The 14,579-nt window shown below is 42.4% G+C and overlaps 1 long non-coding RNA gene across 1 annotated transcript; it reads right to left on the bottom strand.

Moving 5' to 3' along the window:
- Positions 1 to 1,568: 1,568 nt before the first annotated feature.
- LOC109775990 (uncharacterized) lies at positions 1,569 to 3,481 on the bottom strand. Its single transcript, XR_005767315.3, has 4 exons — positions 3,226 to 3,481; positions 2,960 to 3,022; positions 1,861 to 2,385; positions 1,569 to 1,656 (listed from the first exon to the last, which is right to left on the bottom strand). It is a non-coding gene; the product is annotated as an uncharacterized lncRNA (long non-coding RNA).
- Between the last annotated feature and the right edge of the window lie 11,098 nt (positions 3,482 to 14,579).

The following is a 14,579-nucleotide window of genomic DNA, read 5'->3' as shown; positions in this document are numbered from 1 at the left end:
AAAAGGGTAACAATTATTATATTAGGATCATGTTTGGTCAGGCATACCATCAAATTCCGAAAAAAATACACCAGTGGAGATAGTGCCATCTTATAAAAAGATCATAGCCAATACAATTGACTGTAGATCTAATCAAGCAGTCCTATTAGGTGGGCTGCAACTGAATACAAACAGTTCTTTCAGATATTATAGGCTAATAGTCTATTCTGGACATCGCACGTGTGTCATACACCTAACTTTTGAAGTCATGACCATAGTTGACTGCCTAACTTTTTAATGAAATCTCATATATATATATATATATATATATATATATTTGAGCCAGAAAAACAAACAAATAACTTATTAAGTGTTTCAACATGCCAGAAAACAAACAAATATAATAGGACTGCTTGAAGATATATATCATCAGAGTCATAATATTAAGTCATTACATGTAATAGAAATTGCTTGAGGACAAAATGCTTCGATGGAATAGTCTAAAATTATTCACAATGGATATGTAATACTCTAATACCAACTATATCCCAACCGAATGAATCTACATTATCAAGATAGAGCAAGTAATACAATGAATATAACAAATTGAGGGCAGTGTCAAAGCACAGCATCTGGACAAGCAAGCAATAAAAGGAAAGTTGGGCAGGAAGATCTGTTGCTGTATGATGCAGTACGTAGAAGGTTGCATAGTTAAATTAAAATAAACTACCACTGGTTTTGAACAGAAAAACTGTACAGAAGTCAAGGGGAGTAATTGTATATGACATAAATAAAAGAATATATAAGGAATACAGATTCAGGCATAAGTTCCAGTAAGCATGGTACAAAGTACAGAAAACAAGATAATATGCTGCTCATAAAATTATATACAATTTACCTGCTTTCCAATTCTTTGTGAACTGTTCTCTTTCTCTTGAAGTACTTTTTGAACTCTTTGTACAACAGCTCTAGCATTTTCAATCTCCATCCGTGCATTAGTTCGTTCTTCGTCAACAATTCTCCTAGCATCTTCAGAAGCCTGTGAACGATATAGAAAGAGTGATTTGTGAAAATGAAAAAATGGGAATATACCAAGATTAAGCATACTTGATATGGATAAATGATGTTTATAAAATACTAAAACGACGCGCCAATCCAAGAGGAATTGGAACATGCTTTACTCACAAATCATTGCCAGCATGTTTTTTCTTAACCATGGTAAGAAAATCAGGCAGAACTCCTAAAAATTTGCTGTTCAACAAACCATCGGCAGGCCCCTGAAAATTTGCTGTGCATTTGCAAGGAAAGAACACCATTTCAAATTTGTAGTACTGTTTGATAGTCTGTTTCAGAAGTCCCAACAAAGGCAAAACTTCAGCTTGGCTTGCTTAATCATGGCAGATAATTTACATTTAAAAACGACGGAACTTAGTTTTCCTCCAGAGCCAGTAGCAAGCATGGAAAATACACATGACATTTGATAGTACATTGTAAACAGAGAACACAGAATGGATCATGGTACTAAAATGTGCTTACAAAGGTCCATAGAATAAAGATACTTCCAAAGTACGAGGATCAACTCACCAGTGTCAGTGAAGTCGCTATTCTCGTGACCTCGGTTTTCTGCTGAAGCAACTCATTTTCTCTTTTGGACAGCTGAACTGCTAAAATATCCACCTATAGAAAGTGTCAAACTATTAAAGTGCTCACAAACAAAGGGATGATTTAGGCATATATATATTTAGCTGGAGACTTCTTTTAAGAAACCATATTGGTTAGTTTAGAACACTTGCAGCGTCATTAAAGATACTCTAAAAATGCACTGAGGAACAATAATCCTTCACGTGGTTGTAAATATGGTTCAAAAGAAGAAAAACCAACCATAGATACTGATTCCTCAAATTCATCCTTATATTTGCCAGCTACTTGTCCTCTCAGTGACTCCAATACACTCTTTAGATTCTTCAGAAGGATGTCTCGCTCCAATAAAGCCACTTGTTTAAATTTAACCTAAGAGTTAAAGCCAATGCAATAACTTAAGGTCTGTAATAACTGGACCAATTGCTAAATGAGTGTTCAGGAATCAGGAAGACCCATACCTCATTAGATAATAATGTGGCAGTACTGAGGCCCTTCTCAAATTTCATTGCGAGCTCGCGGACTGAAAGACGCTGACGCCGATCAAGCAAATCTGCTGTCTCTTTGGCAACAGACTCCTTAAGTCATGGCGTTTCTGGCTCATCAGCAAATTTGATGACTATCCCATTCGTACCATTCTTGTAGGTAGGGAATTTATTTCTGATGATATTTACTAGGCGCAACGGCCCAGACCAGTTGTTCTGACCCTGTGTCTTCCGCCGAAAATCAAGAGTTGATGCCCGAGTCATCGATAAGTAATTCTCACCCCTAATTCAAAAAAAACAAGCGTCAGTATCTCAAAAGATCACTGGTGGACACAATGAATAAATCATTGGTGAAAATGGTTCATACATCACCGTTTTCTGTTTTAATGACCCATCGACAAACATAAAAGATGGAAAAGGGGAACCCAAAAAATATCACCGAAATAAAAATTGTCAAACTGCAGCATGGAAGCTGATGAAAAGGCAGAAGCAAGTGGAAGAGTTCTCCCCTCCAAAAGAAAGAGAACAAAAGCCATACGAGTTCATCAAGCCTTGGGCATGTGCTACTACCAACCCTCAAGTGTTGCAGTTATAATCATCGCAAGATTGTACAGAATCACCCACTAAACTCAGGACTACAGACCTGCATTAGAAGCAACTGGGATCGGGAGAACCAACTAACTTCAACTAACAATCACGATTTGCAAAAGTGGGAACTGAGAGAATTATGTCTCAATTAAGCTTTGCAAATCATCAACAAAATCCCAATTTGATGCTACTTTCATAGAGGAACTAAAGAGAAAGCATGCTTGGTTACTAGCAACAACATTCCATAGAAGATCCACAACAAAGCATACTCTTTGATTCAGATTTGTTGCTCCCATCCTCTTTCCGCACCTCCTTCTTCTCCTTCGGGAAGTCTGAACCATTAAGGGCCGAATCATCAATACAACCACCAACTAAGCAGATGATTTCTCATATTACATTCTTGAAAGGAAAACACACTCTCTAAAGAATAAACGCGACACCCATTTTTGTTCCATTTTATAATATATGAATTGCCAGTTTTTATATTCAAATGTCATATCTGGATGTAGTATGGTTAAAAATTTGCATATGCTACCTGATTAGTTAGTGTAGGCATGAGAGTCATGCACTTCTTGTTCCAGTTTAGCTCTTGAGAAGCACATACCACTGAATCCCTCTTCAATAATAACTCCTCCAACTTCCTTTCTTTTATGAAGATAATGTATCATCTTTCAAAAAGATACTGCATCATGTGAACTCTTGGATCCACTCACAACCAGAAGGGGCCGCAATTTAGAGCAGAATAATACTCAGTTAAATCAGATTTTCTAACAAAGCCCTTTAACAGAACAAAATATGGAAAGTCTTGAAAAGGAATATTCATGGTGATATCTCAGTGAGGCGATGCACCTGGCGACTAACCGAATTGACGGGGAGGAGCATACGGCAGGGTCAGGGAGAGAGAGATTACCTGGACCTGGACGATCGCGCGGGAGAGGGTGGAGAGGCTCATGTTGGCGATGGCGAGGGAACCAGGAGGATGGAGGGACCCAGCGTCGCCGGTGAGCATGCCGACCTCGAGCGCCTCCTCGAGCACTTCGGGGCCGGATTGGAAGAAACAGGGTAGAGTAGGGCGTGCAAGTCCCGAGCCTCCGCGTCCGCATCCAACGGCGCCTAGCACTGGCGCGAGCATGCCGAGCTCGAGGACCTCCTCGGCCACTTCTGTGATATGATTCGAAGGGAAGGGGCGGCCTGCTAGGGAGCGGCGACGCTGGTGACGAAGGGGAGGGCAGCCTGACCAGGGAGCGCCGGCGGTGGTGACGAAGGGGAGGGGGCGGCCTGACCAGGGAGCGCTGGTTGTGGTGGAGAGAATGGGGAACGGAGGAGATTGTGAGGCAGTGGTGGGGAACTATCCAGAGAAGAATGTGAGGCGGCAGTGGAGAGGATGACTGACGTTTTTTTTGAGAAATCTGACTTTTTTTTCTTAATACTACTACGTAGACTACTGTACTAGGCAGTGACGGGGGAGAGATTGTGATTGATCACGGCGTTGTCCAATCCAAAAAAGAAATGGTCTTCTTTTTATCGGCCGTGTCTGATTCAACTCACATTGTTCTAATAAAATCCATTATTTTTATAGTCATAATCATTTGATGCTTTAAAAGGTTTCCTGTATAAATAATATCTATAAAAGTTGAAAAAAAATACTGGTAAAAAACACATTTGATATATCTGAATTTTAGTTGAGGAAATGAGTATGAGTAAATAAATTCAAACACGAGCCAAAAGCTTTGATGTTTTCTTGATTATTAAGAAGATTGTCAGGCCCCGCGCTACTACTAACTAATTGGGAATTAAAATAAATAAATTTCATCCATGGTTGCTGCTGCTGGGCGTCACTACTATTTTTTCGGATATTATATATGATTATATTATGCAGTAGAAAACATCATTTATATTTCATCATATATATTTCATCGTAGATACAAAGTGATGGGTTCCGACATATGCACTGATGTAACGATGACAGACCGCACTGAAACACCACGAGAAGAGGTGCATATAGCTAACCTTCCTCTGTATGTATATTATACATGAAAACACGAAAGGTCTATTTTTATATTTTTGTTTTTTCAGAATATAGGAGACATGGATATGGACTTTGGAGATGCACGGAAAGAATCCATTGAGGGTTCATATGCGATGTTGCTGCAAGGGGACAAAAATTCACAACATAAAAATGTCGAAGAGGTTATATCTCATAACAAACCAAAAAAGGATGCTAATTTACATGTTATCTCACAAGGTATTTTTTAATATTACTATCAATCTTATTTTTGTGATATTGCCTCTTGTATTCAACTATTTTTGCTCAGTTTGATTGCTAAATTGGCTCATTTATTTATGAATTCGACAGACTATGTTTGTACCCCTAGGGATATTACAGTCATCGAATCAATCAAGTCTGCCCCCAAGAATACCCAGTTCGTGGACATTGGAGATGCCTTGTTATCAACCGACGATTTGGAATGCCTTATGAAAGATGATATGTTCTTACATGACGGTGTAAGACCAATAGCACAAACTTTGTAATTAATAATATGAACAATATTTAATATTATAAAATGTACACATAATCTAAATGTTGATTACAGGTGATAAATGCTTACATATATTGCATGCTTGCTCACGACCATCTACAAGACAGAGCGGGTGAAAAGGTACACGTTGTTAGCACGTTTGTATCTAGCCAGATAAAAGAAGACGCGGAAAGAGACATAGACCCATCAAAATATCACCGCATCGTGCATCATGTTAATACTTATCTACAGCAAGACATGGTTAGTTTTTGTCTCGTTATCCATGCATATAATTATGTATTGTTTTTATTAATTCATATATATAATGATTTATTAATATTTATATCTAATTGCGACCGTGACTTGTATGATATTTACACCAGTTATTCATTCCGATTAACATGCCGAGCTACCATTGGTATCTAGCAGTCGTCAATGCCAAAAAACGTGAGATTCAAGTATTGGACTCACTTGGTTCTCGGGTCAAACGCAATGACCTTGCTACTACGGTAACTATCTATTATTTTTATTCATCTTAACATATGTTTTTGTTTGCCTTGATCCCTACTATTTCTTATATATAAAATAGTTACTAGGACTCGAGAAGTGTCTGAAACTTGTAGAGCATAGACCGGATTTTATCAGAGGTCATAAGTGGCCCGATCTGAATGTTACAAAATGGACGGTTGTAGAGCAGTTTCATGCGGCAATACAAACCGATGGGTAAGCACTTGTTACAATGGTTTGTTTATTTGATTCATCTGTGTGGTATTCTAAAGCATTATTTTATAATATTATAGCGTATCATGTGGACTGTTTATGCTAAATTATATGGAATACTGGACATCACATGCACTGTCAGACCAATTCACCCAGGTATTTCGTTTTTATACATTATCTCGTTATTTTATCTCAAAATAATATATAAATTGTTTTTATATATATCTTGTAGGAGGATATGAAACATTTTCGACAAAAATTAGCTGTCATTTTGCTCGATTCAGAGCTGAATAAGCTAAAAGGAGGTCCCATATACCATCAACCTGACGATCAAGAAAATTTAGCTAATTCTGATCTCGAGATACTGGACAATCCATCTGACGTAGTCAAAGACAAACGTCCTGCACCAATCACTATCATACCCACGGACCAACGTGAATTACTTGCCGGCCTCTGCAACTACATCATGTCGATCGATGATGCCGGTTGTTTGGAGTAAGTATCAGGTATCAATATTTAATGTGAGGTTGTATATTATTGTTCTTCTTACCATCCAATTTATAGGAAGGTATGGGTCCGGAGCTCGACACCCGATCCAATGGGCTTAAGTCTTAAGAAACTTCAGTGCATACTTAACATAGAGCAGCCCATGGACAATGATTGCTTCAACACAGCCGTGCGTATGCTGGCATGTGACGAGGGTGTGACGCTCGGATAATTAAGCTACAGTAAACCTCTATTAATGGTGCCACGTCATCACATTACCGTTGCCAATCCTCACTTGATCCAAATCACTGTTCGTATTCAAATTCAACTTTAAAGTCAAAAATTCAAATTTGTCAAACATGCATAGTAAAATGTTCAAAGTGTGGAAAATTCCATAACTAATTATGGTTGTGAACCCACATCTTTGCAAAGTGATTTAATGCCTTTAACTAATTAAAACAGGGGCTAAAAATATTTATTACATGCTTTTAAATAGCAAACAAATATAAACCTATTTTATTAAAGTGTGAAACTTCTTGTGGCAGAGGGGTAATTTAAAACACTAATTTAAGTGTTGGTCTCATATTTTTATAAAACTAAAATCTACTAGTAATAAAATAAAATAGAAAAGAAAAATAAATAAAAGAAACTGGAAAAGAATAAAAATAAAAAAGGGGAGAAAACCCCCTGGGCTTCTGACCCATCGGGCAAGTGGGCAGCCAAGCCGGCCCACCCCCACTTGCCTCCTTCCCTTGCTACAGGGAGGCAGGGGGGTCGTGCCGCTCATCGCCCGGCCATGGCGCGCCCCTGCCGCCGTGGCGGGCATCCGCTACCCCCCGTCCTATATAGCCTCGCCCCCTTCCCCTCGGCGAACCCTAGCTCCTCCCTCCCTTTCCCCCTCGCGCCCCACGTCCTTTCTCTCTCACACACACACACTCTGGCCAAACTAACCACGACGCACCGGAGCACGCCGCTACGAATCACTGCGGCCACCGGCCATCGTCCGCCACACTGACGGGTTTAGGAGGACCGCCACAATCGACTTCGTCCATCCCGGGCCTCAAATCGAGCAGGGCCGCCCTGTACGCTCGCCATCGACCTCGTTTCCACCGCGTACATCGTCGTCGTCCGCCGTCGATTGCCGCCGCCCCAGTCCGTCCCCGACCTCCCCGAGCACGCCTACGGCTCCGCGGTGAGCTTCTCCACCGGATCCTCCCTTTCCTTGCCTCGATCTGTCGCCGTTGAGGCCGCCCTTACGCTCGGCCGCCATGAATGGGAGCTCGAGCTCTTGTGTGTACGTGCGTGTGATGCTGCTTGCTTCTGTTGTGCTGCTGCGTGCTGCTCATGCTCCCACCGCTGCTCGTCGTTGTTGCCACTGGTTTCAGCCGCGCCCGCATCCCCTGCCGCGCCCTCACTGCCCCGAGGCCACGCCCAGGCGCACCCGTCCGCCCGCTACTGCTCGCAACTGCCCGCGTTGCCGCCGCCGCCGCTAGCGGTCACCGCTGCTGCTGCGCTACTACAAGCCCCTGCCGCTGCTTTGCTCTTCTGCTGGCAGGCGCGCTGCCCTGCTTGCAGCTGCTACCGCTTTTTACTACTAGTTGCTGCTACTGATTGATGCTACCGCTGGCCGCTACATTAGCTTGGCCATAAGCGTGCGTGTGTGCACAACGTGCACAACCGGCTTTGCTTCTGGCCGCTTAGTTAATTAGAGATAAGATGGTTTAGGGATTATTTAGTGGCTAGATTAGCCTAGGTGTAGATGAAATGTGGGTCCCCTTGCTAAATAAATATGTTTAACACTTTAGTTAACATAGCAGTCAATGACAAGTAGGCCCCACGACCACTATTCACACTTTGACCAGATCAAACATTGACTGTTGACTAGTTGACTGTGTATGCTGACTCAGCCATTGGACCCCGTGTCATTCTAATAGGCTAGCTGCATGTGTGTATAAAAAGTAATACACTGTTTAAATTTCGAATTGAGGTATATTTCAGAATTCTAGAAAACCTTTAAAACTTAGAAAATTAGTAGAAATTCAACCGTAGCTCAGGTGAAAAAGTTTTATACATGAAAGTTGCTCAAAACGACGAGACGAATCCGGATACGCAACCCGTTCGTCCGCCACACATCCCTAGCATAGCAAACACGCAACTTTCCCCCTCCGGTTCATCTGTCCGAAAACGTTAAACACCGGGGATACTTTCCCGGATGTTCCCCCTTTTCACCAGTATCGCTTACTACCGCGTTAGGTCACCCCTAGCACCGCGTATTGCCATGTTACGCTTTGTGATGCTTTGATTGATCTGTTATTTATTGTGCTCCCTCTCCGTTACTTCTTTCCGGTAGACCCCAAGACCGATGTTGCCCCTGTGATCGACTACGTCGACGACGACCCCTCCTTGCCAGAGCAACCAGGCAAGCCCCCCCTTGATCACCAGATATCGCCTATTCCTTATCTATACTGCTTGCATTAGAGTAGTGTAGCATGTTACTGCTTTCGGTTAATCCTATACTGATGCATAGCCTGTCATTGTTGCTACAGTTGTTACCCTTACCTGCTATCCTACTGCTTAGTATAGGATGCTAGTGTTCCATCAGTGGCCCTACACTCTTGTCCGTCTGCCATGCTATACTACTGGGCCGTGATCACTTCGGGAGGTGATCACAGGTATATACTATATACTTTATATACATGACACATGTGGTGACTAAAGTCGGGTCGGCTCGTTGAGTACCCGCAAGTGATTTTGATGAGGAGGCTGAAAGGACAGGTGGCTCCATCCCGGTAGAGGTGGGCCTGGGTTCCTGACGGCCCCCGATTGTTACTTTGTGGCGGAGCGACAGGGCAGGTTGAGACCACCTAGGAGAGAGGTGGGCCTAGCCCTGGTCGGCATTCGCGGATACTTAACACGCTTAACGAGATCTTGGTATTTGATCTGAGTCTGGCCATTTGGTCTATACGCACTAACCAACTACGCGGGAACAGTTATGGGCACTCGACGTCATGGTATCAGCCGAAGCTCTTCTTGACGTCAGCGACGGAGCGGCGCGCGCCGGATTGGACTGGAACGCCTGCTAGGCTAGGTCTGCTTCCAGCCGCGTACGCAACGTGCAGGTGTGCAATGGGCGATGGGCCCAGACCCCTGCGCGCATAGGATTTAGACCGGCGTGTTGACCTCTCTGTTGAGCCTAGGTGGGGCTGCGACGTGTTGATCTTCCGCGGTCGGGCATGACCCAGGAAAGTGTGTCCGGCCAAATGGGATCGAGCGTGTTGGGTTATGTGGTGCACCCCTGCAGGGAAGTTTATCTATTCGAATAGTCGTGTCCCTCGGTAAAAGGACGACCCGGAGTTGTACCTTGACCTTATGACAACTAGAACTGGATACTTAATAAAATACACCCTTCCAAGTGCCAGATACAACCCGGTGATCGCTCTCTAACAGGGCGACGGGGAGGGGATCGCCGGGTAGGATTATGCTATACGATGCTACTTGGAGGACTTCAATCTACTCTCTTCTACATGCTGCAAGATGGAGATGGCCAGAAGCGTAGTCTTCGACAGGACTAGCTATCCCCCCCTTATTCTGGCATTCTGCAGTTCAGTCCACTGATATGGCCCTTTACACATATACCCATGCATATGTAGTGTAGCTCCTTGCTTGCGAGTACTTTGGATGAGTACTCACGGTTGCTTTCCTTCCTCTTTTTCTCCTTTCCTTTCTACTGATTGTCGCAACCATAGGCTGGAGTCCAGGAGCCAGACGCCACCGTTGACGACGACTCCTACGACACTGGAGATGCCTACTACTACGTGCAGCCCGCTGACGATGACAAGGAGTAGTTAGGAGGATCCCAGGCAGGAGGCCTGCACCTCTTTCGATCTGTATCCCAGTTTGTGCTAGCCTTCTTAAGGCAAACTTGTTTAACTTATGTCTGTACCCAGATATTGTTGCTTCCGCTGACTCGTCTATGATTGAGCACTTGTATTCGAGCCCTCGAGGCCCCTGGCTTGTATTATGATGCTTGTATGACTTATTTATGTTTTAGAGTTGTGTTGTGATATCTTCCCGTGAGTCCCTGATCTTGATCGTACACATTTGCGTGCATGATTAGTGTATGGTCAAATCGGGGGCGTCACAAGTTGGTATCAGAGCCAACTGCCTGTAGGAATCCCCCTTTCCAACTCCTTGGCCGAAGTCGAGTCTAGACATTGCAAAAACTTTTACTAACATGGTTGTGTGTCTTACGGGCCCACGTCGCCATTGGGTGGTATTAGGATCTTTTACTCCTTGTCTATACTTTGGGACTCTGATCTCTCTTCTATTCGGGTTAAATGAATTTTGCTAATTCTAACATTAGGATCTCGTTATCACTTTCACCCGGAGAGCCCCTTATTACAGATGATCGTCTGCTGCACCAGAAGGATCCGAAGATACTCTCCGATGTTCTCTTGAGACTTTATGGTGTCGCTTTTGCAACTCCCTTCCATCGATAAACCCCTGTGGATAACCACGTATACTCGCCATTCATATAATGCTTCCCAGTTGATCTTGTTATTACAAGATACCCCGAAATTCTCTTTGTTGCTCCGAGAATCCTTTGAGCTTACTGCCTTGCTGTTCTTTGCCACATGAATACCACTATGGATAATTTCTAGCACTCACCGGATATTTGCTCATCCTCAGTTGATCCATGTATTTCACAAAAGTCTTCAAAATACTATTTGAACTTCCGAAATCTTGAGTAGCCTATTGCTCTTGAAATTCTTACTTGCTTACATTATGGTTAATCCCATAAGTCTATAATCTTATTGGCATCTCTTGTCATTATCATTTTTGAGTCCATTGATTCAATTTGTTGCGAATGCTCGCAATCCTCAATCAGATCCTAGAATTCATCCTTCTGGCTCAGACGTCATTTTAAACGTGAGCTGGATCTCGACCAATCAAATTGCCATCGGTTGTACCTCTAAGCCTACTCAACTTATCCATCCTTGATCAGAGCGTTGCTTCTGATCCCCCGATTTGGAAATCATAGTTCTTTTGCATTTGAATTTTGAATTAGTTAGTTGTTTCTATAATCAGATCTCCTTGCATTCTTCTTCCTCTGATTGAGTACCGATGCTCACATCAGATTCCTTGTGGACCATCGATTCCTTTGTTGGATTTTATCCGACAGTGTCCTTCATATTGAATAACCTTGTGAGCCTTTCCATGGGTATATAATGCCTTTGGTAAATTGTATCATCTGCTTTTGAACAATGCTCTACTTTCGAGCTTGTAATATTTACTCCGAAGTTTGTGGTATATGTTCCTAAGATGCCCTGATGGGTTGAACCTACGCCTTCCCTAATCCGTGTGAACCCGAAAGATTACACGGGTCATACTTATCTGGTATTGCACCAGGTAAACACTTTCAACAACTAATGTCATTTTCGAAATACGAGAGGTGAATGAAAGGTTATGCGTTGAACAAGTGGGAGTCGACCTTGAACCCTGTGTTCATGCCCATGGGCACGATGTATACCTTATCATGGAAGCTTCTCTTAAAATAATTATCCCCTTGTTATAAGTTCATCTGGTATCCGTGGACGTGGTTCCGACCATGATTGTTCTCCTTTGATTCCATTTCTCGGAAAAGTTAAAGAACTTGTCTTCTGCAGATTAATACATCCTTGCAACCTCTATTTCGATCTTCCTTCGAGTATTACCCTCCGGTATCTCGAGAATATCAAAGAAATGTGTTGCTTCCCTTGAGTCTTCATCTAGTATTGCTTCTCATCGATTTCAGATTTCCCTGGGTTCTGAGTTATTAGTTACTCAAGAACACCGATAAGTGAATAAATTCCACACCTTGATTCAATAACTCTAAATAATTTTCGTTGCTTACGAGTTTAATAACCCTTCAAGTCATTCCTAGCCTGATCGGCTATATCATTATCGTGTCAAATTTTAACTATGCTACTTGGTTCTTCTTCCCGGAGCATAATTTATGACGATGAGCTAAGCTTACGTCGATCTTCCTCGTCATATCATTCTTCCTTGAACAACAAGCTTGATTTCAAGTTCGTGTCGTACCCGTGGTTCGAATAACCTTTTGCTTCATCATACCTTTTAGCTTGATGTCATCGTTGATCGATTACATCTTCATGAAATCTCTCGACAAATGTGTCATGATCATCATCTACATTCTGAGCTCTTCCAAGATATCTATCGAAATTCAGGATGAGAAATACCATCCTTGCCCCTCGATGAATTGTGTTATCATCGACAACATTCTTGCCTCCCCCCAACACAAACTTGTTCATATTTTGTGTTGTATCTTGATTTCCCTGCTATCCAACCTATGTTACGTTCTACCGTGGAGTATTACCATCTTTGATGTCAAGAATGTCGTGAGCATTACTCCACCTCTTAAGAATTCTTGGTACAGTGATACTTCTCACCATCACCATTCTTTCTTGGTCCCCGTGTTGTTTATAAACGAAATACCGACAAATGGTCTGTGATGTGTAAATTCTAAACTTCTAGCAACCCTATTGCTTTGAAGTTATTGGTCTATAGTTTCATTCTACGTCTATGGCCTAATGAATCATCATTCGAACATTGATCGTGCTACCTAGCCCATATTTCGGGTGCACATTTCAACCAATGTTTAACTGTGTATGTTTTCCTCGAGCATACATCATTAAGTCATTTGATCTAGCTAATGTTATCTCCTTGTTCACATAGTTGTGGAAATCCATCTTTTGGAAATCTCAATGGGTTGTCGCTGAGTCAATCAGTCACCTCCTCACCTCTCCTTGATTTAATGATGAACCCTTGTTCGGAACTCGCTTCCATAGTTCATCTCCCGAGAATCTTTGATGTCATTTCGAAAATTTGTGTTGCACCTTTCTTCTCAGGCATCCTGAGTCTGAGTTATCCTGACACCAATCAGATCTGAATCTCGGTCAGATATGATGGTTGGAACATATTTCCAAGAGTTATGACATTGGTCTCTACATAACCCGGTAAGGTGATGTCTTTGCTTAGCACCCCTAGTCAGAGGACCTTTTGTTATAATTTCCTTTTTAGCAAGGTTAACCATTCTTCCATGAGGAAATTGAAAGACTTATTCTATGTGTTGTTCCTGATGAATCCTTTTTGTATCCAAGTCCGACCTTTGCTTGAAGACCATGTCAATGCTATCTCGAAGCATGTCTGTGGTACTCCGATTTTCAACAAGAACACTTATCCCAATGCTAATTGTTTCTTGCTCAATTATCCAAACACCGTTGTATGGGAAATGTCATGAAAATTTCTCTCCCCCTACCTAGAGGGTTTTCTACATTATATCCTGTCACGGATATCATGCCCCGCTTGTCCTTGGGAAGGATATACCCTTGAAATATGTGTTTAAACACATTTTCCTTTACATTGTTCTGTTTACTCTGGTAATCATATTTTCCTTTCCATTGTTTTGTTTAACCTTTCTTGTAATCTGACTTAGCTGAGCAGAGATAATTCCCTGCTTAGTTGAGCGCCTCGTTGTACCACTCTCTCAGTAGACCATGTTACTTTTGTTGATGACATTTCGGTAGCCACCGATGGATGAGAACTTTGCCTATTGGTCCGCCTCGTTTCAACGAGCAGGAAAATGGTTCTCTTCGTCCCTCGCCCTTGGTACCAACATGTTGCCGACATAACTGACAGGGTACTCTCTGACATGCCTTGCTATCATGACCGTGCAAGATGTCACTGCTCCTATAAAAAAACCCACATGGTGGGCCCATAACCCACAGTTCCACAGGATCGAAACCTGAATCTTCTATACAACCCTATTTCTAATGGTTATTCCTCACACTTGGCTTTGTATTTAATTCACGGGCCACCTTCCTAGTGCTCTATTCTGGTATCAGACGCAATACTTACTCTCGCTGCTCTGAACCCCTTTCTCACTCTGGTTCAGACTTCGAGCAACTATCTATCCGCTTGCAACCTCTTATTGTACCTTCGTACCTTACTCTCGATGTATTTTATATGTTCAACTCGAGAGATACTCTTATGATCATTCATGGGTTAACCCTAGATTGTTTCCCTCATAATCATTTTGCCGTAGCCGAGCTGCCCCTTACCGATTCGTAAGTACGTTGGAGTTCCCAAAGAAAAGGACGACTTC

This window comes from Aegilops tauschii, chromosome 2 (assembly GCF_002575655.3).
Source record: "Aegilops tauschii subsp. strangulata cultivar AL8/78 chromosome 2, Aet v6.0, whole genome shotgun sequence".
In the NCBI taxonomy this organism is placed as follows: Eukaryota; Viridiplantae; Streptophyta; class Magnoliopsida; order Poales; family Poaceae; genus Aegilops; species Aegilops tauschii.
The sequence above is the reverse complement of the archived record's forward strand: the minus strand, read 5'-3'. Positions and strand labels throughout refer to the sequence as shown.